The following is a 25406-nucleotide window of genomic DNA, read 5'->3' as shown; positions in this document are numbered from 1 at the left end:
TCACTCTTTTAGTGAGCCACAATGCAAGGAGAACTCCAGCATGTTTTTGAAAGAAAGAGTATTAAAATTGTGAAGAACTCAGAATCAAAATCAGGGTGTATTTTATAAAACAATTAACCAAGAATAAAATCAGACAAGAAAGTCACTGAAGACTTTAAGTTAATTATTAAATACTGAGTGAATCTAAGAAATACTGAAGCCAAATTTTATAAATCAAAAAGTGGTTCCTAATCACATTAGAATAATTATATATATATATATATATATATATATATATATATATATATATATAATCAGAGAATTGAACAACCCAGGAGCCCTGTTTTAGTCAGCTTTTTCACTGCTGTGACTAAAGGGCCTGACCAGAACAACTGTAAAGCAGGAAAGGTTTATTTGGGGGCTCATGGTTTTAGAGGTCTTAGTTCATAGAAGGCTGTTTCCATTCCTCAGGGCTCAAGGAAAGTCAGAACATCATGGTAGAAGAGGGTGTCAGGGGAAAGCAACTCACATGGTCATCAGAAAACAGAATATATACAGTATATATACCCCAGAGCCATGTCCCCAATGAACCATTTCCTCTAGCCACACCCCACACCCACTGTCTCCAGTTCCCACTCAGTTAATCCCACCAGGAATTAATTCACTTGGGTCCTAGGTTAAGGCTATGAGCTAATCATTTCTCCTCCCAACCTTCTTGCATTGTCTCACATGTGAGCCTTTGGGGGACATCACATCTAAACCATAGTAGGTCCTTAGCCACTGAGTCACATCCCCATCCCTTTTTATATTTTATTTTGAGACAGGGTCTCACTAAGTTATTTAGGACCTCATTAAATTACTGAGTTTGGCTTTGTACCCATGATCCTCCTGTCTCATCCTCTTGAGTTGCTGATTACAGGTGTGTACCACCATGTTCGGCAAAAATGTAGATATCTCATGCAGGTTTTTGTATTTTTGCTAAGTGTTTGTGTGTGTGTGTGTGTGTGTGTGTGTGTGTGTGTGTGTGTGTGTGATGTTTACAATGATGGCTTTAAGTTTTACCTAAAATACTTCTATCTCATCTTTCATCATGTTGATAGAAGTATTCCACAGAGGGTGATCTGAACTTCTGATTCTGAAACACTTTGGTGCCAAGCTAAAAACATCAGTTCTCAGTATTTCCTCTTTATGATCTAACTCAAGTTTCTAGTATTTTCCTCACCCTGAAAGACACAAAAGACACTTAAACATATTCATCATTAATGATGGGTTTTAGCAATTAAAATCACTACAGTATGATTGATACTAATGTGGTTATAAAAATCTTCCTGTCAATTGCCAAAAATTCCAAGTCTACCACTTAGACAATTTTTATTTCCCACCAATACAGACGAATTGTCCATGTCATGGAACTGAGAAACAGTAACATTCCCCCAGTGTTCCTTCTTTCCTAACTACTATGTCAGTGTGGGGGTCTCATTCCTAGGGGTGGGGGATCAGAGGAGAGTCTATGAGAAATCTTTCTCCAGTTTTTAGAGGGAATGCTTGCAATTTTTCTTCATTTAGAATGATGTTGGCCTTGGATTTAGCATGTATACCTTTTACAGTGTTGAGGTATGTTCCTACTGTCCCTAGTTTTTCTAGACGTTTGAGCATAAATTGATGCTAAATTTTGGCAAATACTTTTTTCTTTATATATTGAGATAATAATGTGATTCTTATATTTAAGTCTATTGATGTGATGAGTTAAATTTATTGATTTCTGTATATTGAACCAAACTTGCATCCCTGGAATGAACCCAGCTTGATCGTGGTGTACTAACTTTTAAATATATTTTTGTATGCAATTTGCTAGTAAAAAAAAAAAAAAAGAAAAGAAAATATATTTGTAATATATTAAAAGTGACTAATATTATGTATTATGTAATGTTCTACCAAGTTTAATAAGGCAATTAAAATATTTGCACTTGTTTTTATTTGTTTTAAAAATATAACCTATGTAAAGAGTGATGTGAAGTGAAAGTGGGAACACAGATTAGCACTGTTGTTTTGTTTTGTTCCATCAGTTTATAATTCTAACTCTCTGTCCTATTTGTGTATCAGATGGATCACAAATTACCAGTCCCCAGAACTTCCTAACAGATATACTTTCCTGACCTCCATTAGCAAGAGCAAACCGAAGGAAACACTCCAAACAAAGGATGTTTGTATGGACTCTCTGAGCAGATACCAACAAAACATTAATGCAAAAGAAATGTTTTTACTATAGTATCATAATTGTGGCAAAGGTCTTTCAAGATATATATAGGAAGCAATGAGATCAAGTAATAGAAGAAAAGAAAATTTTACAAAGAAAAGTATAGGAAGGAAAAGAAACTATGGGAATGCAGAGTAAAAGAAAGATAAAACCATAAACATTTTGACTACTGCATTTGTAGCATGAATGAAAATAGAGAAATAAAATTTATAAATGTTAAAAAAAGAATTTTAGCATCTATGTGCATCAGAGATATTGGTCTCAAGGTTTCTTTCCTTGATATGTCTGGTTTTATATTAGGGTGATACAAATTTTCTGAAAGGGCAAGTAGTAAATCCTAGAGCTCCCAAATGGCACTTTGTGGATTTATCTTGAGGCAAGTCTGGCATGTTGTGTTGCTGTTTCTGGAAAGATTATTGATAAGACAGATTTGGAAGCTACTTTTATTTCCTTTTCATTTTTCCAAGTAGGAAAATATTGCTCTCAACAAGGGCTCTTCTACTAATCCTTCCTAGTAAGCATTCTATTTCATATGCATATAAGAAATAGATATTTCCTATTTCATATATATATATATATATATATATATATATATATATATATATATGTACAGATAAACTCAATTTGGGTGGAAAGTATACTTTGAAGAAAATCAGTTTATTTAATATTTAGCAAGGCAAGGTGATGCTGGTGTGTCACCAAGGGATTTGAATAAATAGGATTATGTGTCCTTTTGAAAACAGCAGAGCACTGAACTAGAAATACTTCCTGGAAGCTGCACTCCTCCATTTTAAGAAAATCCAATTTTTCTGGCTAATTGTAAATTAGGAGCTTATAGCCCAATTTCCCTCCTTCTATTCAACGTGGAATGGTCATACAGCTATAAGGAATCTACTTACCATAAAATTTTACTTACCATAAAATCTTCTCCTATAAATCCCCAAGGATCTACAAGAGCATTATGTTTCATCCTCTTTCCTCCCAAAGTCTTTCCTTCAAATTCTCCTGGGACTAGGAGAGCCCTGAGCAATCATCCAGCCCCCACACTGTAGAACTCTTCATCCTAGACTCTTGAATTTCAGAACACAGAGGAACTTTAGGGAGAACAGAAATCAAACACCTACATTTGGCAGCTGGAAAAGTGAAATAGGTAGATGAAAACGTTTATCCACATCACACAGTGATCAAGAGCCAGAGTTCCACCCCGTGAGAGAGTACCCTCAACTTCATGTCACTAGCCTCCATTTCTATCAATGTCGTTGACTAAATGCCCTGACCACTAGAAACTGTACACAGAAATAAGCCAAGTTCTCCATGATCAAGTTTGGCTTCATTTCTTCTGAGTTCCCAAGCAGAGATAGCAAAGAGCTGGTTGTCTTCTTCAAAGGAACAGAAGATTTTTTAATCATAGCTTTTATCATAGAATTTCAGAGAAGAGAGATCAAGAGGCCATTTTATCTACCCCTTACAACTGTACATTACCAAACAGAGAATAAGACATCTCTTCCTTGACTAAAGATTTCCAATAAAGACAAGAAATGCCCTAGTAAGTTAGGGCACCTGAGTGTTCAGGCTCATTTACTGATAAGCATGAGCAACATGAAATCGCCCTATAAATCTAAGTAATGCTGTATAGAATCATGGATGTGTGAGGATGGTATCAATTGTCTTACACAAATTCTAGATGATAAAGACCTACTAAATTTACTTTTGTGCTTTTACTAAAAATATCTTTGAAATACCCAGAGCTTTCTAAGATTTTGTAAGACAATCTTTCCCTTTTCCGCATAGCCTCTTATCTATTAGTAATGAAAGCTGACAATCACAGTATTTAAGGAAAAGATAAAAAAATGAAAAGAGGGACAAGGAAGGCATCTTGATAAGGATCTGTAGAGCAAAGGAGGGCTTTGGGCATTAAAGTCTACAGTAAAGTGAAATGTATACCATGGCTTTTCACTGGGTTCACTTATTTTTCCCTTGATGAATTTAAATACTTATTGTTTATTTTTTTCACATGTCCCTAAATTTGATGCTGGCTTGAACTTGCCAACTTTCTCTCTCAGTCTCTTATGTCTTTTGGTATTACAGTTGTGCACGGCCATGTCCCGCCCACTCTCTTTATCATCATAGCAAAGTGAAAGGAAAACTTCCATGTGTTACCCTGGAGTTATCACTCAGCTACCAACTACACTATCCTCATTCACCCTTTTAATTCTGTGTGTGCTTCTCTCAGATAAAGCCTTTGTTATTAGCTACTGACACAATGGTGCCATTTGATTTTCATTTGTGACTTACTGCTCCTGAACTGAGCCACAGTTAACAAAATTAAAGCCATGAAATTTTTTTCTCTACTTAAGACATTTGTGACTTCCATAAAGGACACTGGAATGTATAAGATGTAGGTTTCATGAATAATCCACATCAATAGAACTGCATGAAATCATTTGGAAACTTAAATTTAGATTTAACTGGTATTTTAGAGTTGATCCTCAGTGAATAGGAAACATTAAAAATAAACTCAAAACACCAAGCAATTTGGCATTATTCACTGTAGCATGACAATTCCCTTAATTTGAAAACAAACATTTTGCAATCAATAATTGTTCCTTTAAATTCAAGCATCAAAAAGAAAGTAGTCTCTTGATTGTTTAAGAAGGAAATGCACTTGCCCCCTGGTTAGCAGATTAGCAGTGTAAACAGCCCAGGGAGCTTTCCCAGTGGCTGTCCTTTCAAGAGGCCCAGCTTCCACTTTCCTATTCCCTCCAGGAAACAGGGGCCAATATCTCTGCCCATTAACAGCAGTTTTCCATATTGAGAAAGACATTATTGACCACAGTGGGATAGCTCAGGTCTTTTCCCTCACTTTCCCCACAGGAGTGAATTCAGTAGAATCTTTCTGTCAAGTCACTGACCATCTTACTCCTTAGATATTCTCAGCAGTACTCTTAGCAATCTGGAAACCTCTCCCTTAAAATTTCCTCTCTCTCTTTCCTCTTTCATACATAGTCAATGTTGAAATTCAACAATAGCTTTGAAGTGGAAGAAGTAAGAAATAGGTAGAAAGGAAACATAAAGGAAGGACTAGGGGATGTTAGAGGGATGAGGCTTTCCAGGAAACTGAGGCAGCATACAGATACTCCCCACCACCACTCTTCAAACCCTGATTCTTGAGATCAAGTCAGACTTTAGACATGTTGCTCAGAGTCAACAGGCAGGGTTTATTGAAGGGATAGTAAAAGGGAGAGAGTTGGGTCCTCTCTGGAAAGAGAGGGACAGCATGCCTCTCTCCTACACTCCAGATTATTGGGGATCCCATTAAAACTCACCTCTGTTTATGCCTCTGAATTTTTTTTCTATCACATAAGCCAAGGATCCCACTGGTCCTCAGTGGAGTTTTACCTTCTCCCCAGGGAACTCCTCTAGACCCTTCTTCAGAAACACCTCTTCTCCCATGACAGCTTCAGACTAGTAAAAGAATAATCACTGTGCAGGATTCAAAAAGTACAGGACCTATTCACAGAAAGCATTCACACATCCAAAACAAATGTGTCACTAATAATGAATAATGATAGCCATGTCTCTGAAGGAAGAACATGAAAATACAGCATGGAAGTAAAAGTAAACCCCAGCCACACATGTCCTCAAGGAAATAAGCAAAAATCTTTGGTTGTTTTTGAATATTAGACGCAATTATTTTACTTGTTTTAAAATGTCACTTTATTATTATTTGAAAACATATATATATATATATATATATATATATTGCACCATATGCTCAAGTTTATTGTACAGCCACAAGTTACACAGGGGAAACTAAGCAGAACACTGTATCAGCTTTCACTAACTCACACCAATTTAGCCAATGATCGATTTGAGAAGAAAACTCATTCTATGTCCCAACTAATGTGGGTGGTAATAAGAGAAGCTAAATAAAGATAATTACTTCCTGTGTTATGTAGGTAGCAAATTATTTTGATATATACAGCTTCTAAGTTACCTTAAGATATTTCCAAGTGTTTCAAAGCTGGTGAGGAAGAGTTTGTATTCATCCTGAAATAAATCATAGAATGGAGTGTTTAACTTCTTTGTACATCCACAGCAGAGACATTCTTTCACACTAACAGAAATACTATTAATCTTTGCTCTTTAGGCTTACTAAATTAATGATTGAAAAGTCAAGGCTCTTCGTCAGAGATTAAAATGCACACACACAGACAGCAGTGACAAAGATGAAGCACTTTATTGCAAGCTGCTGCCAGCTTATATAGGGAAATGAAAGTCAGTTATCCTAAAACAGGAACCCCCTGGGACCAATCATAGTAATTGTTAGGTCATCATCTGAGGTGCATGGGATTCATGGGGGTCATGAGCTGTTCACAAGCCCAGTTGGGTGAGCCAACTGAAAAAATTTTAAAACAACCTGTTATTCGCTCATTGGCAGTTTGCCTGCCGCCATGTTACATTCATGGACCCATTATTAGAAAAAAACAGGGAATCCTCAGGGAAACTCCCAACAATGATTAATTTGATATTAGCTAGGTTTGGTTACATTGTTGTACTGCACTTGATAATAATGACAATGAAGATCAAAGTTTCAATACCTTTTTCAAGAAGTTCATTGAGATAAGAGTTCATAAAAGGAAAAAAATTAAGTGAAAGCAAATACTAACACCAGCTGAAGAGTGAATTTCTATTCAAATTGTATTTTTATGAATGACAGCTCTTAGATAGAAAAACAGATGAGGGAAAAGTTGCTATAGACCAACTTAGTGACTGCTTGGTGGTACGAAACACTTGGCCCTAGGGTAAAAATAATTTTTTTCTTAAAAGAATTTAAAATTATTGGTAATAAAATACTTATTGCATATGATTGAGATCTTTCAAGCCAATAATAAATTCTACCCCCCAAACACATTAATTTTAGAACTCACTAAAGCTAAATATAATGTTTTGTCCATGTTCTAACTTGCATCTAAATGTGCTTCTACTTTGCAAATATATTCTCCAGTTCTGGTCATCACTTGTGCTTATATAACACAAGATATGGCAAGATAAATTTCCATTATTTTTTAAATACAGAAAAATAGACAATTATTTTAAGGAAATATTTATCATTGCTTAATGAGAACAGCAGTTAAAAAAACTATTGACGTCTCTATTTCTAGAGTACAACATGATGTAATTGAACAAAATAGGGATAATTAAAAGTCATCCCTAGGTCTTGAGAAACTGTGAATAAATTACACATTCTACCAGAAGATTCACCACCCTGCAGGCATAGAAACTACAACTTGCTCTCTATGCTGCTTTTATTAAAAAATTAATTTCTGTTAAAACAAACAAACAAACAAACAAAAAACTCAAGAAAGCTTTAAAAGGTTTTCAATAAATTGAATACCTTATGAAAATACCTTTTTGCCATAATTCTGATAACTGAGACTGGTTTTACACATTATCTTGTTTAAACTGAGGTACCACCCATGGGAGTAGCATCATGCTACTGCTAAAAGTAATCTTGGGAGCTACCTGAAGAGTATTGATCCCATGAATTTCTCATGGGATGGAAATGGGGATTCAGGATCCTGTCTGTAATGAAAATGATCTTGACCCCTTATTGCAACAATTTTAGAAATATAAGAAAAAAACATATTGGAGGAAAATAAATTCATAACTAAAGACTCCACTCTAAGAACATACTATTAATAAGGTAATAGTCTTTCAACTAAAATGCTTTCTTTAAGTTAACTATAAATAATATCCAGATGAAATCAATGGGCTAGAAGTGCTTTGGAAATGATTTCCAACTTCATATGACTTTAACTATCATGATATTGAGCTGAAATTAAACTATTACACACACTAAAAGATATTTGTTAATACATAATTCATTTTTATATAGGTTGGCTTAAAGGATTTCTTGTAGAACTTAAAAAATTAAAGTAATAAATATATATTACTTTATACTTTAATAAATATATGTGGATTAAATATAAGGAAAAATTAATCACATGTACCCAATTTTCATGTTAAAATATTGTACCATTATCATTACAGGAAAATTTTCTCCCCAGAGCTGGGGACTGAACTCAAGGCCTCATGCATGCTAAGCACATGCTCAACCACTCAGCTAAACCTAAACACCCAGTTTCCAGGAAAGAATTCTGGTGGTATCATAAATTTTTTTGAAAAGTTCAACTATGTAATAGATATTCAAATCCAAATTCAGGTAATTGCAAAGCTTTCAGTGGCTTTAAAAGTAAATTGTAGTGTAGTGTGTATTAAATAAATACCTGTATAAAAAATGTGGATGCTAAGGTCCAAATTTAGATTTCTTTAAAAAAACAATGAACAGTAAAACCTCAAATACTAAATCAGAAATGGTAATTGTAATAGATACTATTTTATATAAAGTAGGAACTGAGGCCCTACCTATCTTACGTACAATGAATAAAAACCATCATGTGAAATTTCATTATTTAAATATCCAAAACAGGGCAATGTATGTGTATTAACGTGTCTGAATTTATTTATAAAGAGAAGACCGACAAATATTGCTCTCAATTTTGTGGTTAGACGGAAGTCACTGGGTACATTCAGCAGAAGTCTTAGAATTTTATTCCTCATGAAGGGAATTTAAATCTGTAATCAAGTTTGTAATCCTAACAATCCAGGATGTAGTATAACTTAAAAATCACAGATATGTTTCTGAGTTTCACTCACCATTTTCATGCAGTTGAAGCTGTTCTCTTTCTTGTTCTTGAGGTGGTTGAACGTTTTAAAAAGTCCATCCTGTACATTACAAAACCCAAAATAGCCAGCAACACAATCCTGCCAGAACTGCTAAAATGATTACCCACACAGTCATAGGCATGGGGCTGAATGCTTCAGGTGACATTAGTGGTAACTAATGTGGAATTGAAGATATCCTCAATTGCAAGGATTTTGTAAGGAAATTCTATGACATTAAATGAAGCAGATGACTTCAGAGAATATGAATGATTCTGGTATTTCTTATTTACAAAAGTGTCTCAGTCCATAGTAAAGACAGGATTGAACTCGTGCCTCTGTCTAGTTGCCTAACTTAAGACAATCCTCAGGCACTGGGCAATTCCACAATCCAAAGTGTGAACATCTCTTTCACTGAAGGCAAGATCTTGCTTTGTGATGAGATGGTTCTGGTCACCTTGCCCAGCAAATGTATCATTCTTCTTAGTTGTTTGTAAAGATGAGATCTTGATTCTTAAAGGGTTGATCTCCATATCTGAAGTACAATTCACTGGCCCATCAATGTCATAATGAAGAATGTACAACAAAGTGTTGTTGTTATGTTTATAAGGCCACTGAAGATTTAGCATGGCTTTGCTGAATGAACTTGAACCATTGTTCTCAACTCCTAAATGTGCTGAACAACTGGTCTAACATCTTGTCTTCAGTCTTGGATTTCTCCATGTGCTCCCAATTTGGAATAGGAAGAAAGACATGATCAGGACTTGAGACTCCTCTTATCTCAACAGCAGCTATAACAGCAAGGTCAACTCTGTAAGATACAACTGGGCTTACTTTATCAAAAAGATTAGAACTTTGAATTTGTAAATAAAATTTCACAATCTCTGTGATTGCTGGTGAGCACTTAATCAAAGACCAGCTAAGAGTTGAGTTCCAGCCTTCATTGGGTTTCCTAGGTCACATAGCACTTGGCGGGTTTGGCTTTCTGTCTAAAATGCACAAGAATGTCCTGCTAATGCGTCACTGTTCCAGACAACCCTGATGAAATCAGCCTGTGGTGGCATGGAAATGCTGAGCTCAGCTTCATAGCCACCTTCTCCTTGATTCTGAGTTTAACAATCAATGTGAGAGGGTTGTCATCTCCAATATAGATCTTCTTTTGATCACTATGTACAGAAACTTCCAGTTTGGGTTTACAGACATTGGCTTCACCAGTCAAGTACAAAATGAGCCTGTCCACTGATGTTGGCAGGAGTGAACTGGTTAAGGATGGGTCACAAGTCTTTGGCATCAGCAGCTGTTCTATAATCCAATTGATGCGTCATAAAAATAGTAATTGGGGTAAGTTTGTCTCTAAATTCAGATTCATCTGCAGATATGCTATCAGCTCTTTCACACTGCATCTGCACCCTCTAGAAATTGTCATGTTCTTGGAGTGACCTGGGAACCTGCTATGGAGAAACAGTGCTTGCTGAATTGATCCTTTTTGCTTGAGTATATACAAAAGAAGCTTCATCTGGAAGTTAAGTTTCCTTGGAAATGCTCCTTTGCCATCTGCCTTTAAGCAAAACCTGACATTAAAAAAGGAAACTTTGAGAGTTGTCCCAGGCAATGAGCAGGTTTTATTGTCCTGATTTTAAATGCTAGGGTATACTTGAAGGCCAGCATTTATGGTGATAACAGGTCTGGTCCTGAATAAGACAGCTCTACACAAAAAGCTCTTACAATGAAGTCTGGATATGCATTCTTGTCTCTGTCTGTGGCTTCCTTCATGGAATAGCCAAAGCTTGGCGGCATCCTCTGTGCAGCCCACTGCCCTTCAAGGATGAGATGGCACCGTGTTCAAGCCTGTTGATTTTCTATTGAAGATATAAACAATTCCTTTTTTATCTTCATACCCATTTGGAGCAGTGATTGCAATATCATTGACACCATCCTGGTCCAGATCTCCCAAAGGAGCTATGGCATTATCAAACTGTGCCAAGACCTCAAACCCATTCAGCTTTGTAGTATGGAATTCTCCTGAAGCTTTCTGAAGAGACACAGAGATCTACCCCACCATTTGGAGTTTGCCTAAAAAAACATCTGCATAATCATCCCCATTAACGCCAGTGGCAGCTACAGAAAATCCGAAATATGCAGCCATCTGCTCACCAGTAAAATTGTGCAAGGAAGACATGTTTTTCCCATCATAAAAAAAAACCACTCCCAGAGTCCTTGCTGCTTTTGGAACTCCTGAAACAAAGACATTTATGCCATTACAATTGAAATATCTGACAGCCACTGAATAACCCAACTAACTGTTATCAAAAATTTCTTGTGGATTCTGAGTGGCTAACTGATTATTATACTTGATGCTATGAACATTGGGGTCATATTTAGATAAGATTTCTGCCACTTGATCCCAAATGAGCTGACATTGTTAATAAAAACTACCAGGGCCACCAAGAAGTACTCTGTCAGCTTTAGTAAAATCAATGCTGAATCCTCCTTGAAAAAAAAATCCCTGTCCATCAGCATCAATATTTTTTGACTTGCATGGAGCATACTCAACAGTCTTAGGTCCATCTTGAAGAAAGAAAATTACAACAGGCTCTCTCTCCTGTTTCAGCTCTGTCCTCCAGTGGTACAAGGGAGCACAGGCCAAAAATTTATCCTGTTTTGACCTCACAGATGCTCCAAACCACTGGCGGGATTTAAACTCTTATGGATCATCCTTGGCATAATCTCTATTGCCTGTTGCATCAAATTCAGTTGGTTGGCACTGGTGGCTAGAAGACCAGTCACATTTGAGGACTTGCCTTCCTTCTACAACCCCGAGCTGGGTAGTGTTTGCTTAGGGAGTTTCCACCAGAAAAAACATCCTGGAAGAAGGTGCTGGGCATGAAGAAATCCACAGTTTAAGCCAAGTAACTTCCTTCTGAGCCAAGAGTACTCTGCAGAACTGTTCACATCTAAGTTGAAGGTGCTGCAGAGGCAGCAGTAGTCCAGAAACAGAAGCAGGAGGAGGCAGGGGCCAATGCGCACCGCCGCTGCACCTGAGAATCAATGGCCAAGTGCGCCCAGGATGCCAAGCCTGGAGCGGCTGCCCCTCCCGGGACACATGGTGCCAGGGGCCCGCCGCTTGTGCGAGCCCTAACTTGTGGGCTCTCTTCCCAGGTAGCCTGGGACAGCTCTGGGAGAGGCAGGAGGGCTGTTTCCTAGAGGCTGCCCTGGAAGGGAGGCGCAGGGTGCATGAGGTGGGGACAGTAGCGCGGGTGCCCCTCGCCTCCTCTGAGCTCCGTTCAATGCAACATCACGGGCTGGGGACTCTAAAATATATTTTAAAATATAACTTTTCATAAGTTTAACATGATCCTAGATTTGCAGATTCACTGGCATTTAATAGGGAATATTAACCTTAGACTATGAAGATAAAGTAAATTCATGAATTTTAACCTGCTTCTCTACAGCTTTCTCACTTGTCATTCATTAGTGGATGAAAGCCTTCTCTGAACACATTCTGACAACAAATCTTTTTTTTTTTTTTTGACTGGTCATGTGTCTTTTAGAGTCAAACCTTGCACAACTTTTATTCATTCTCACTTACAAACACTAATATCCCATCCATACTTTCTCTGTAATTCATTGGTTTTACTATGGCTTCAAGAATTGTTACATCTTTTCTTTTCCTTTTCTTTTTTGGCAGTCTATATGGTGATCTGAAAAGAACATGTTAAGACATGATTTTATGCAATAGCTATCAAATATGTAAACTTCAGTATTCCAAGAGCTTGTGCACAACAAGGAAAGAAATTCAAGAAATATTTAATGAAATTAATGTATCGGCATTTCCCTCCTGGTCTTCTGTGTCCTGTGCTCATTAAAATGGAGAATATGGACTGTAGGGGCCATTGGTCTGCTTTAGGGTGATGTTTCTTGCATTTTCATAATCTAAAAGTAGAACTAAAGAATCTCAGCAACTTCAAGCTGGCACAAGTACATTGCTTTCAACCCGAAATGCATAATTAACCAGAAAGCTAGTTGTTGACAGCTAAACTGACTGTTCAAAAAAGGCCTCATTGCAGTTCTAATGAATGCTGAAAAGTAGGGTGTCACAGTGATTTTTTTTTTTTTTAACAGAGAAGCTATATCCACGAAATTGACAAAGGCTCATTTTTCAAAGCTGATGAAAGCTTAAGGGAAATAACAATTATGTCTGTTGTCAAGTACTTGTATCCAAGAGGGTATTTATGATCCCATGGAAATTCTATAATTTACTAAACCACTAAGCAGGTCCATGCTATTCGCCCTCCCCAATCCCACAGAAAGCATCTTATCTCAACAGAGAATTGGAGTCAATGATGTAAATTAAGTAGTTCTCATAAGGAAGACAGGAGAAAAATGCTATAAAAGCATGCTTCCCAATTTCCAACAGAAATACCCAATAATTGGATAGGATACCAAATTTCACAGCACAAATGAATCTCCTGGTTACAGAATGAGAAATTTACCCAAGCAGGATTAGTGGCTTATAGTTAAGATGGGCTATTATGTCTACTCTTGCTAACAGCAATTTCACAAGAAAAATTAAAATAAATATGGGAAACATTATGAATCAAAGCCAAGGAATGCCTTAAATATAGATTTCTTCAGGAATGTGCATGAATATTACCACATCTTTAAATGGTAATTTTAAGAGATTGTCTTCAAAATACATGGATGACTCATGATGTAATAATTGCCCTCTTTCCAGCACCTTCTACAAATTAGAATTCTTGGGAGATCCCATGTACTAATCTGCCTCCCAATTACAAGTAGCTTTTTTTTTTTTTTTTTTTTTTTTCCTGGTACTGGGAATTGAACCCTAGGGGCACTTAACTACTGAACCACATCCCCAGCCCTTTTAAAAATATTTTATTTAGAGACAGGGTATCACAATTTGCTTAGGGTCTCACTAAGTTGCTGAGGCAGGCTTTGAACTCTTGATCCTTCTTTCTCAGCCTCCAGAGCCACTGGTATTACAGGCATGCACAACTGTGCCTGCCTCAAGAAGAAGGAAGTTCACCTTTTCACATTTGTAGTGCAGTGCTTACTCTGTCAAGTCTATGGTTGATCTGGACATGTTTCTTTTTTAGAAAAGTTAGAACAAGAAGAATGAGGTTATTCTTCAAATGACTTTGATGAAATGCAGTCTTTATACTTGAGCTAATAACTCTTTTATTTCTTCATTGTCTTCCTTCCCTCCTTTTCTCCTTTCTTCCTTCTTTCCTCCCATCCTTTCTCCCTCCCTCTCTTCCTTCTTTCCTTCCTTCCTTTTTTCCTTCTGTGGTTAATCCATGAAAAACTCCAGCTATGTCATTCTAATTGTACTAACAACTTGAAATCCAGTTTAAATTTCCATAAATTTGCCTTATTCCTTGAAAATAATTAGCATGAGTTTTATTTATTTATTTAAAAATTTTAATCTTTATTTAACTTATTTATTTATATGTGGTGCTGAGGATCAAACCCAGGGCCTCAGTCATGCTAGATGAGTGCTCTACCACTGAGCCACAACCTCAGCCCACAGCATGAGTTTTAAAAATCTGTTTGTCAGATCTTTATAGACTTAATAAACTTATAAAGATCATTTTATATAATGTGCATACATAGCATTACTGTATGCTATTCATATATCCATTCTCTTTCTGTAACACCAAGTTTCTAGATGTTTCCCACTCATGAAAAAAAGCAGTTTATACTGAATTCATCTATTGTCAGTCCCTTTACAAAGTATGCACAAACACAAATATATACATGCACACACACAGAAGTTCTAGTTTTTAAATTTCATATTCCTTAAAAACTCATACATGTAAGACAAAGATTATGCTAAATATAATCTTTCTCTAGAGCATTTCCCCTTTGACAGGCAATGGAAAAGTAACAGAAAATATCACTGTTCTTGGAGCTGTGGGCTTCCTTAGACTTTCTAATTCTTCATGAATGCACAGCTATTTTTCTAAGGTGGTAGAATGTCCCCTGTGCAAACTTAACAGATAAGTGGATACAGAAATAGAGCTATAAATGTCTTACAGCTTTTCAGTAATGGCAGCTGAGAGCTAGAAAGGATGACAACACATGGTCTGCAGTGAGGGCTTAGTGCAGATGCTAGTAAGCTGGGGGCTAGCAGAGTGGAATCTCTCTCCAGTCTGACTGATAAAATCAGCATGGTGAAGCTACAGGAAAGCCATAGCCCTCTGCTATCCTGAGCCATGTGTGTGGTGCTGAGGACTTGACCATGAGGACAGCTGGAATGCTTCTATATTTGCACCCAAGCCTAAAATTTAACCATCATCAGCACATCATGTTAGTTTCAAGCCAAAGCATTTTGTGGGACCCTTCTCTGAATAATACAGCCTTCCAACTTACCACCTGGGATTTGAATAGTGACCATAATCCTCACATCCATGTCACATGCTGACTGCATGTGCATAAAACAGGAATAAGACAATCTTCCGAGTGTTTTGTTCTCTCAATTTCTTTCCCATTGACTTGTTATTTTGTGAGGACAGCAAAGAGTAGACTGAGGATTAGGGTAAGTGAGTTCTAGGCCCAGTTCTGCCTCTTCTTAACTGTGTGATCTTAGTAAGTCACTTGCAACTTTCCTGTGGACAGTTTCCTTATCTGTGACATTAGACATTTAATTAAATGTGCGGGGCTGGGGATGTGGCTCAAGCGGTAGCGCGCTCACCTGGCATGCATGCGGCCCGGGTTCGATCCTTAGCACCACATACAAACGAAGATGTTGTGTCCGCTGAGAACTAAGAAAAAATAAATAAATATTAAAATTCTCTCTCTCTGTCCCCCTCTCTCTCTCACTCTCTTTAAAAAAATAAATAAATAAATAAAAATAAAATGTGAGATACTTCTTCAAATTTCAGATTTTTCTTCTTTATTGGTAGTTTTCTCTTTGTACCTGTGTCCATTTCTCCATTTTTATTTTATGAATTTTTAATCCTTCACCTCCGACCTTCAAAAGTTCCCTGTCCTGGGGAAATATGACCCCTCTATACTTGGAGCCTCTGTAGCTCTCAGCACATTGCATTTGGATCACTCTTCCTGTATAGTCAATTTCTTTCAACAATGACTTTTTGTATCTTATTTATAATATGTTTCCAAGTTCTTGGCACTTAGCCATGCATTCAATGAATATCTTTGGAATACCTGACCTTCCTAGCCTTCTCTTGGAGAGCCCCTTTAGGCAAAGGCAGAGGTCAAGAGGAGTCTAAGTTTGTTTCAGGCTAACTGTTCACAGGCTAGCGTTCAGACTTAGACATCTGAGTTAGTCATTACAATTACCTGTGAACACTCCTAACCAGTTTGCATTTATTCATTTACAAATGTGGGCATTCACACACTATTATGTCAAGATCCAAGGAATATATTCCAAAGATAATAACGTCCAAAATATGTTATCTCATAACAATTGAATAGTTTTCTATTACACTAGACTGTATATTTGGTCATGGAACAAGCCATATTTTCTTCAGCCCTCTATGGCTCCTTCTTTATCTCCTTCCTCTGCCCCAGTTCCTAATGAAGTTTGAGGAATCAAACCTGGTTTAATACATTTTTACCAAAAGTTAGTTTAAAGTTGAACAACATCAGATCCAATCTCCTCAAAAGTCTTTATTCTGTGTAGTTCTCTTTATATAAAAACATGCAGGTGCCCATTTTAGCCTATCAATCTCAACTCATCAATATGCTCTTTTAGAGTGTGGATATCTTCTTTGCATACTTCATAGATTCACACCCAAAGCCCAATTTAGAAGCACTAAGTGGAGAGATTCTCTGCTTTATTTTTTTACATTTCTCTTCTGAAGCCCCAGGAATGTTGGCACTTAAGACACCCTTTTTACACAAGGAACACAATAAAGCAGTCCAATAGCCTGAATCTGGGTAAAACAGGATGGCTTTGGGAAGAAGTGGAGTAAGAAGTTACATGGCCCAGCTGAAGAAACTAAAACTACAATGACAGTTTTTACTTAACAAGCCACTGCACATTGAAGCATGCCTCCACACTCATAAAAGTGTGAGCTCCTACCCAAGGCCTATATTTTGAAGTGGCTCTAATATATATATTTAAAATTCATGAGCTTGATCAAGTTTTAGCATACAAATTATTTCTTGGACATGACCAGCTCAGTCTGCTATGCTGAAAGATTTGACATTGGAGCAAATTTTAACAGCAGTATTAAATTAAAAGATATTAATATAAGGAATAATTCATAGTCTTAGAATCATAAAGAAAAACATTTTCTTGATGATTAATCTACAACTACCCAAAAATGAAAGAAAACATTATATGCTTGAAATCAGAGTTAATGATTACATTTAAGCATCATTTTGATATTGTCATGAATACATCAATTTTAGAAAGGCCTGTAAAATTATGCTTTTTCATAGTCATTTATATCTTTGAGACCCTGAGTCAAGAATACAAGTACTTGCTGGGTGCAGTGACGCACACCTATAATCCCAGCAACTAGGGAGGCTGAGGCAGAAGAATAACAAATTCAAGGCCAGCCTCAGCAAATTAATGAGGCCCTAAGCAACTCTCAGTGAGACCGTGTCTCAAAATAAAAAAATAAAAATGGCTCGGATGGGCTCAGTGATTAAGCACCCCTGGATTCAATCCCCAATACAAAAAAAAAAAAAAAAAAAAAAAGCATATAAGTTACTTTCCTCAGAGGGAAAAGATTTTCCTGCAATGGTCATATTGGTACATTTCTTTCTTTTTTTTTGGTGTTGAAACTTTAAAAATTTTTTTTTTATTTATTTTAATTAGTTACATATGATAGTACAATGACCTTGACATATCATACATTTGAATCAGATGGAATATAATATCTCATTTTTCTATTACATTTCTTATATTTAGTTGAAAGTCTATTTGTTGTCTCAAATACCACCCCAACATATTTTGCTAAAAGGATATATTTTGAATTTTTTTCAAACAAGAAAAATACATGCAGATTTGGGTTTCAGAAACACACACTGGGAGAGTTTCTGTCCTGCTTTATAGTAAAAAAATAGTGGAATTTTAGGTCCTTTGTCCAGAAAAAAATTTCATGCTTGAAAATTGTTGAAATAAAGCTGCTGGTCAGAAATAAATTTGAACCCCAAAGGTTTCTGAATTTACAAATCTTTAGAAACATGCACACAAAACATCACACCTGTGCTTCCATTTATCAAGAGAGTGTATATAGTCACCCAAACTCTTACCACATAAATCCCACCTACTCTTCATTCTGCTGAAAACAGTTGCAGATGCTGGCATATCACAAGGCTAGAGAGTAAAAGGAATAAGAGAAATAGGATGCTCAAGTTTGGGGAAATAATTACTATAGAAGTCTTCTTGCTCAAAATACAATGGAAATTATGAATTCCAGTACTAAAGGATACACTATTATCAGTCTAAAAAAGGAGGAAGAAGTAGTGAGGGTATAGTCATGTGTATATGGTCATCTTGCTTCTGCTTTGCTTTCAATCTCATAACTACCTATTTATTAATGGTGTTTTTCCATATGGCCCATGACCATGCCACTGAAAATGGAGTTTCATGAACTACTTAAAAAAATAGTGTGCTGGGTGCAAAGGCACAAGCCTGTAATCCAATGGCTTGAGGGGCTGAGGCAGCAGGATCACAAGTACAAAGACAGCCTCAGCAACTTAGAGAGGCCCTAAGCAACTTAGCAAGACCCTGTCTCAAAATAAAACAAAAAAGGGGCCAGGGATGTTGTCCAGTGGTTAAGCACCCTAGATTAAATCACTGGTAAATAATAATAACATAATTATAAAATTTTAAAAATAGTGTGGTGAATTAAAGCAACCATGAACTTAGAGTGGGAGGAGGAAAGGGGAGGGCAAAGGAAAGAAAGAACAGAAAAAAGAAGGAGGTAACCTCTGGAAGCAAATATCAGAGAATGCCTAATATATAAAACCTTTCTAATTTAACTTCCCAATAATCATGGGACAAAAGGTAGAATAGGTCCTTCTTCTCACTAAAGCTTTATGCAAATAAAAATATTAGAGATGATTTGTTATGTTTTTATAGTATTCCTATGAGATGCATGATATAATGAAAAATTCAGACCATCAGAATATTAAATTATTTTGACTTAGAAAATACCAGCAAAACATTTCAATTTGAATTCTTATTGGTCAAGATAGATGGAAGCCAACATCCAGTACTGGTAATCACACTGAAAGTAATTTGACTTGTTTTATATTAAAAACTTTCTACATGGGAACTATCAAGAGGCCCATATAGTCAACCTAGAGTTAATGTATGTATTACAGAAAGGAAGAAATTTTGCAGATGTTTACTTGCAAATACAGATATGAGAAAATAATGTGAGATCTTCCTACTATACAAATATTGTCATCATCATAATTCCACATGGCATTTTAATACATGTCTTCTCACCCTTTGAACTCACTCACATATCACTGTGGATGTATGACAATAATGATAACACATTGTACACCATTTGCTAATTGCCAAAGCATTTTTACTTACCTTATCTTATGATGCTCATCATGGCACTTTGAGAACTATTTTCATCATTTTTCAGAAAAGTACATAGGATTTTAAGAACACATAACTAAATTACTCCTGATCATAAAGCTAGTAAATGGGATTCAAACGAGATTTTCAATCCCAGGAATGTGCCCTTTCTACGATTTTGTAATACATGCAAACTTGATAAATTATTTTGAAATTTTGTTGTTATTTTGCAACTGGATTTGTTTCAGGGATCAAACTGAAATTGTTTGGCTTTACGACTTTTGAAAATGAATAACCAGGCCAGATATTATCATATGAAAAATTTAAAAATAATTATTACCTATGGTCCTGAACATCTCTTCAAAAGAGCATTTTATTAAGAGTTTTGAATAATAATAGTTCTCATTGGACTCCAAACACACTTCAAAAGTAACAGATTTATATTACAATAATGATTGACATAATACTTTGCATACAGTAGACAATAAATACTATCAAAAAATTTTAAAGGATGCATTTTCACATATAAGCAATGGTAAGGTTTCCTAAAAAGTATGCATTCTCATCATAAAATTACATACAGAAATTAGGGATGTAAATTGATACAGATTCTCCTAAAATAGCTTTGTGAAGTTTTGTCTATATATTTTGGTCTATCCATTTCAATTTAAATGTTTAGCTTAAATAACTAAACTAAGATGTAAACCAAGATTTTTCTACTTTCCCCCAAATTTTTGACATTAATTATTTATCAATTAATAGAAATAGAATATAAATAAATAGAAAAACAATATCAAAACAAAAAGAAGTATTAGGATGCTTATTAAATAAATATACTGTAGTTTTTACAATGGAATATTATTCAGATAGCAAGATTTTATTTCAAAAAGCTTTACTTATGTGTTCAAGTCTTTTTATACAGACCTACCCAGAAAAAGGAAGATCAAAATGAAAACTGAATATACTAAAATGTAAAAGATGACAATTTCTTGTTGGTAAAACTACTTAAAATTTTCTTCTCATCTTTAAAAAATATTTTGAAAGAAACACTTAGGATATTTTAAAATCACTATATTTTCTTGAAGAAGGTGGTATTAGAAACTATCACTGAGGTACATCCTCAACTCTATTTATTATTTTTATTTTGAGACAGGGTCTTGTTAAGTTGCCAAGGCTGGCCTCAAACTTGTGGTCCTCCTGCCTCTGCCTCCAGAGTCACTGGGATTACATATGTGTGGCACCATGTCCTGCTAATATCACTATTTTAAAAAATGGTCAAAATTAATTTAGTTTTTACCATATATCAGGCATAGATATAACTTTTTTACACATATTATCTAATTTAGTTTTTATAAAAAACATTTAAAATTAAAAGTAAAAAAAAATGTAAATAAACCTGTTTAAGGCCATGCACTTGACAAAATAGAAGATCAGAGAGGCTAACATCTTTAAATATTTAAAGCACTATTATTTTATTTTCTGACACAGATTTGTCAATTGCTAGATATTTGAGTTGAATTAGAATGTGCATTTGAACTTGAGGAAAGAAGCTGACTGACGTTATCAACCTAAATGTATTCAAGAAGCAGCTACATAACCTAGATTTTAACACAATGAAACTTCTTGCATGGAGATATAATTCTACTTAATGCATATACATATTTGATATCTCTATCTAAAATCTATAAAAAATTTAGACAGGATCATGTTTATCTAGAGATTTCTTTGTGGAGGAGGGTATGGGGAATGAGAGAACATGTTGTAAATATCCAGGTTGGTCTTAATTATGAAAAATGATTATTATTTTCAGACAGCTCAGATGAGATTTCCACATATTTTTCACAAATTTCAAAAATATTTAATTATGTACTAAAAAAAACACTGTCCCGAGGCACAGTGGCACATGTCTGTAATCCCAGTGGTTTGGGAGGCTGAGGCAGGAAGATGACAAGTTCAAAACCAGCCTCAGCAACTTAGAAAGGCCCTCGTTAATTTAGGGTGAGTGTAAGCAACTTTGTGAGATCCTGTCTCCAATAAAAAAAAATCAATAAATAGGCTCTAAATGTGGTTCAGTAGTTAAGCATCCCTCAGGGGACTCAATTCCTGGTGTCAAAAGAGAGGAAAAAAAATAGTTTTAATTAGTTTTAGAAAATAACTGTGGGCAATAACAATTACAACTAACAAGTACTTACTGTAAGGCAGGTACTAGATTAATGAATTTAATTCTTTGAAATTGGAAACAGAGAGGTTAAATAAGTTGTTTGAATTTATGGAGTTTATGAGATAGAATGGGGATTTAAGCCCAGGCTTGTCTGGTTCCAAAAGTCTTTAACCCATATGTTATATACAAATGGTATCTCTGGGTGGCTGCAATATCTGCCATAGAGGGCATCCACTAGGGAAGTGCTGAACACTGACTACAAGGGCTATCATTTGTGAATATCTACTGTTGACTCTTAGTCTATGTCAACATTGGGCAAGCAGCCCATTTAAGATGAACATATCAGAACCACTAATAGACTGATTGGAAAAAAATATAGATATATTGATATAGATACATATATATCTAATATATATAATTCCAATCAAGCTAGCATTGAGATAGATACATAAAATAAGCATAAAGGACTTGCCACAGATCCAGGCCCATTTCCAAATGTCTCAAGGGCTTCATATATAAGAATTAATCATTGGGTTAATAACTACATAATCAAAAATAGACTAATCTAAAAGTTTATAGTTTACAATGACCTTGGGAGTTATGGACTATTAAGAAAGAAGTCCATTCCTTAAAGGAATTTAAATCTGTAAAATATAGTTCAATTACTCAAACAACTAACTTTATAGGATATTTAGCTCTAGATATTGCCAGATAAATATTTTCACTTAATGTACTTTACATTATTATTATATTTATGTCTAAACTTATATTTGTTATTATATTACTGTTACATTGTAATAATAGTTTTCAATTATATTATACTATGTATGTGTAGGTCAAATAAATCACTTCCTATAAATGTATCAGTTTAATAACATCTCAGAACTCATCCATATAGAAGTCCTTTTTTTCATACTAAAAACATCTCTAAAGATCTCCACCTCTAATCTCCTGTCTTTCTTTGGTAATCTCTCTGGTTTCCTTCAATATCAGGTTGGGAAAATTCTGAGATGCTGAGCCACCTGGGCCTGAGACCTTGGCTTATCAAATTCCTGGCTACATTTTCTATAATAGCTTCTTTTTTTTTTTTTTGATGCTCCATAAAATCATATTATTTGGAGACAGGATTCAGAAGTGAGTGACTTACACTTCCCCTGGTAACACACAGAATTAGGAAATGAAGTAGAGAATGAAAACTTTCCCTATGTCTCATTCCTCACTGTTGATTATTGCTATGAAAAATGAATCAGATTCGAATTGTTCCCAAACTCTATTCTTCTGTTCTCCATTACAGAAGGCCGCCAAACTGTGTCCTGAGCCATCTGGGATAAAGATAGGGTTGAGGGAAAGGGTCAGGAGTCCTGAGGCTCTCTTCCTGGGAAGAGCAGGGACATGCTGTTGCAGTGCCAGAGGTGGCCAATCAGGGTGCTGACAGCTCACAGTCATTCCTTCTCAGCCTGAACACCAGCGGTAAGAGCCCCAGGAGGAAACACTAAGAGATGCCAAAGGAGGCTTAGAGAACAGCAGAGCATATAGGCATCCGCCTATTGTGTGAGTGGATGCTTGTTCACCTGTTTTCTCCAGTAGAAATGAGCCTCTCTTTGGCAAGGACTGTCTTAGTCTTCACTGCCACCCTAGTACTCACAAGGGACTTGACATAGCCTGGATGACCTTAGGACATAGAAGAAGGCAGGAATCAGGAGCTGGGCTCCAGTCCTACAGAATCCCACAAGCTACTTTCAGGCTCCTCAAACACACTTGGGCACATCCATGATTTCAATAAAGAAGCAGTTTCAGTGAATCCCATTTCAATTTCTTTACTCTCCTACTGTTTTCTGTTTGCTTGAGCAAAAATCTGTACTAATTCCAGTCTCCACTTCATTTTAGTAATAGCTGAAATGTAGTCAGGGCTACAAATTCTTTGTCTGTGTCTGTCCACTCTGTCTGCCTCCTTCCCTCCTCCCTCCACTCCTCTCTGGCCATGCCCTCTCCCTCCTAGGATCCCTCCCTCCACCACCCCACTTTCTCACTTTCCTACTCCCTCAGTTTCTCTCTTTCTCCCTTTTTCTTTCTTTCTCTCCAAATATACAAATCCCAGTCACACATTTATATACAGTAAAGTGAACAGCTCATTTTAAAACATTATTGGCAAGTTAAGATGGTAATGCTCAGTGAGCAAGAAGGAAAGTTGTTCTTACAGCTTTGGGAATTGTCCTTTTTTATTGCACCCTAAGACTAAACTGGACATCAACATCACTTAATTTAACTTTCCCATTTTTTTCTTTGGTAAATAAGAAGTGTGATTTGTGTGTGTGCGCGCATGCATGGTATGTAAGAGAAATGTTCCTTATTGAAGAAGCATATTGGGTTTATTTTAAAAGTTACAATTATAACATATAAAATACTTAAAAAGTTATAATGTATAAAATATATTAAAAGTTATAAAAAATTATAACAAAGTTAGGAGGGCATATAGATGGAGTTGAAACTTGGATATGGAATCTTTATCTTCAAGTAGTCTGTAAAAATTTATAAAATGTTATAATTAATCATATTTACAAATAATGCTAATGGGCTTACTCCACCAGACCAAAAATTTGCCTACGAAAGTTAAAAATATTGAATACAATAAAACTAGTTTCTTCAAAAACAAATATTTTAATATTTTACAGACAAACTTGCACTGATTTTTACAAAGTGTATGCAATGCAAAATGTCATTTCATAGTGATCTGATTTTAGGTAGGATTTTTTTTCTGCTTGCTTTTCTTGTCCATGAATGTAATTCAGAAGCAAGAGTGACCTGAAATTGACTTTTTAAAAAATGTTACCTAAAAATTCCCTTTGCTGTAATGCTTAGAATTGAAGGTTTGTATCAGATAAACTTCCCAAGGGTCACTTATTCTAGGAAAGTCTTGCAATCAATAATTCTTACTATTAATCACCTCCAGGGTCATAAAACACATTTTTAAAACTTTTTCATAGTGATAACACAAGATAACAACCATCCCCAATACTAATTCTCTGTTGCTATTAATTTACACTGCCTTGTAACAGAGTTAAAAAAAAGATAGGCCAAGAAAGTACTATTTCAAGTGTGGAAATTTAATTTCCATATGAGGAAATTAAGTGCTCCAGGGCCAGAGCAGGCAATGTCAGAAAGCTCACAATAATGAAGTTTCTTTTTAAAATTTAGGTATAAGAGGAAATGCATACTGTGAGGGAGGAAAGAATAGATGCTAATTGGATGGGCCAGGTACAAGGAGGGATTATAACATTCTACATTATTTTCCTTTTCCAACTCAGTTCATCATGGCTTTTCTAGGCTAATAGAGACTGGGCAGTGAGAGTGTGATGTACTTGATATATGTTCAAGAATTCTAGAAAAGATAAATCACCACTCTTGGTTTATATTTTCTGAGCCACATCAGTCATAGCAACAGAGCCTTGTCTTGTGTGTGAAAGCTAATGCGACAGAGTAGACTCTACGGTCAGGTAGTTCTGCTGCTGAATTCTAGATCATGTTTATTAGCTGTGTGAACCAGAGGAAGTTAGTCTCTGAGCCTCACTTCTTCTTCTGTAAAATGAATATAATAACAATATCTACTTGTGAAGATTAAATCAAAACAGCTTGAATGCTTGCTCTCAGTAAGTTTTAGTACCCACACCATCACCATCACTGCCACTATCACCACCGATAATCACCACCACCATGATCCCCATCATCATGTCCAAAACTACGACCACCAT

The 25406-nt window shown here is 35.8% G+C and overlaps 1 pseudogene; it reads right to left on the bottom strand.

Moving 5' to 3' along the window:
• Positions 1 to 301: 301 nt before the first annotated feature.
• Positions 302 to 25406, bottom strand: LOC144374127 (integrin alpha-V-like; annotated as a pseudogene).

The sequence above is a fragment of the Ictidomys tridecemlineatus genome, unplaced genomic scaffold, assembly GCF_052094955.1.
Source record: "Ictidomys tridecemlineatus isolate mIctTri1 unplaced genomic scaffold, mIctTri1.hap1 Scaffold_584, whole genome shotgun sequence".
Taxonomy (NCBI): domain Eukaryota; kingdom Metazoa; phylum Chordata; class Mammalia; order Rodentia; family Sciuridae; genus Ictidomys; species Ictidomys tridecemlineatus.
Note: the sequence above shows the minus strand (reverse complement) of the source record. Positions and strands in the feature narration are given on the sequence as shown.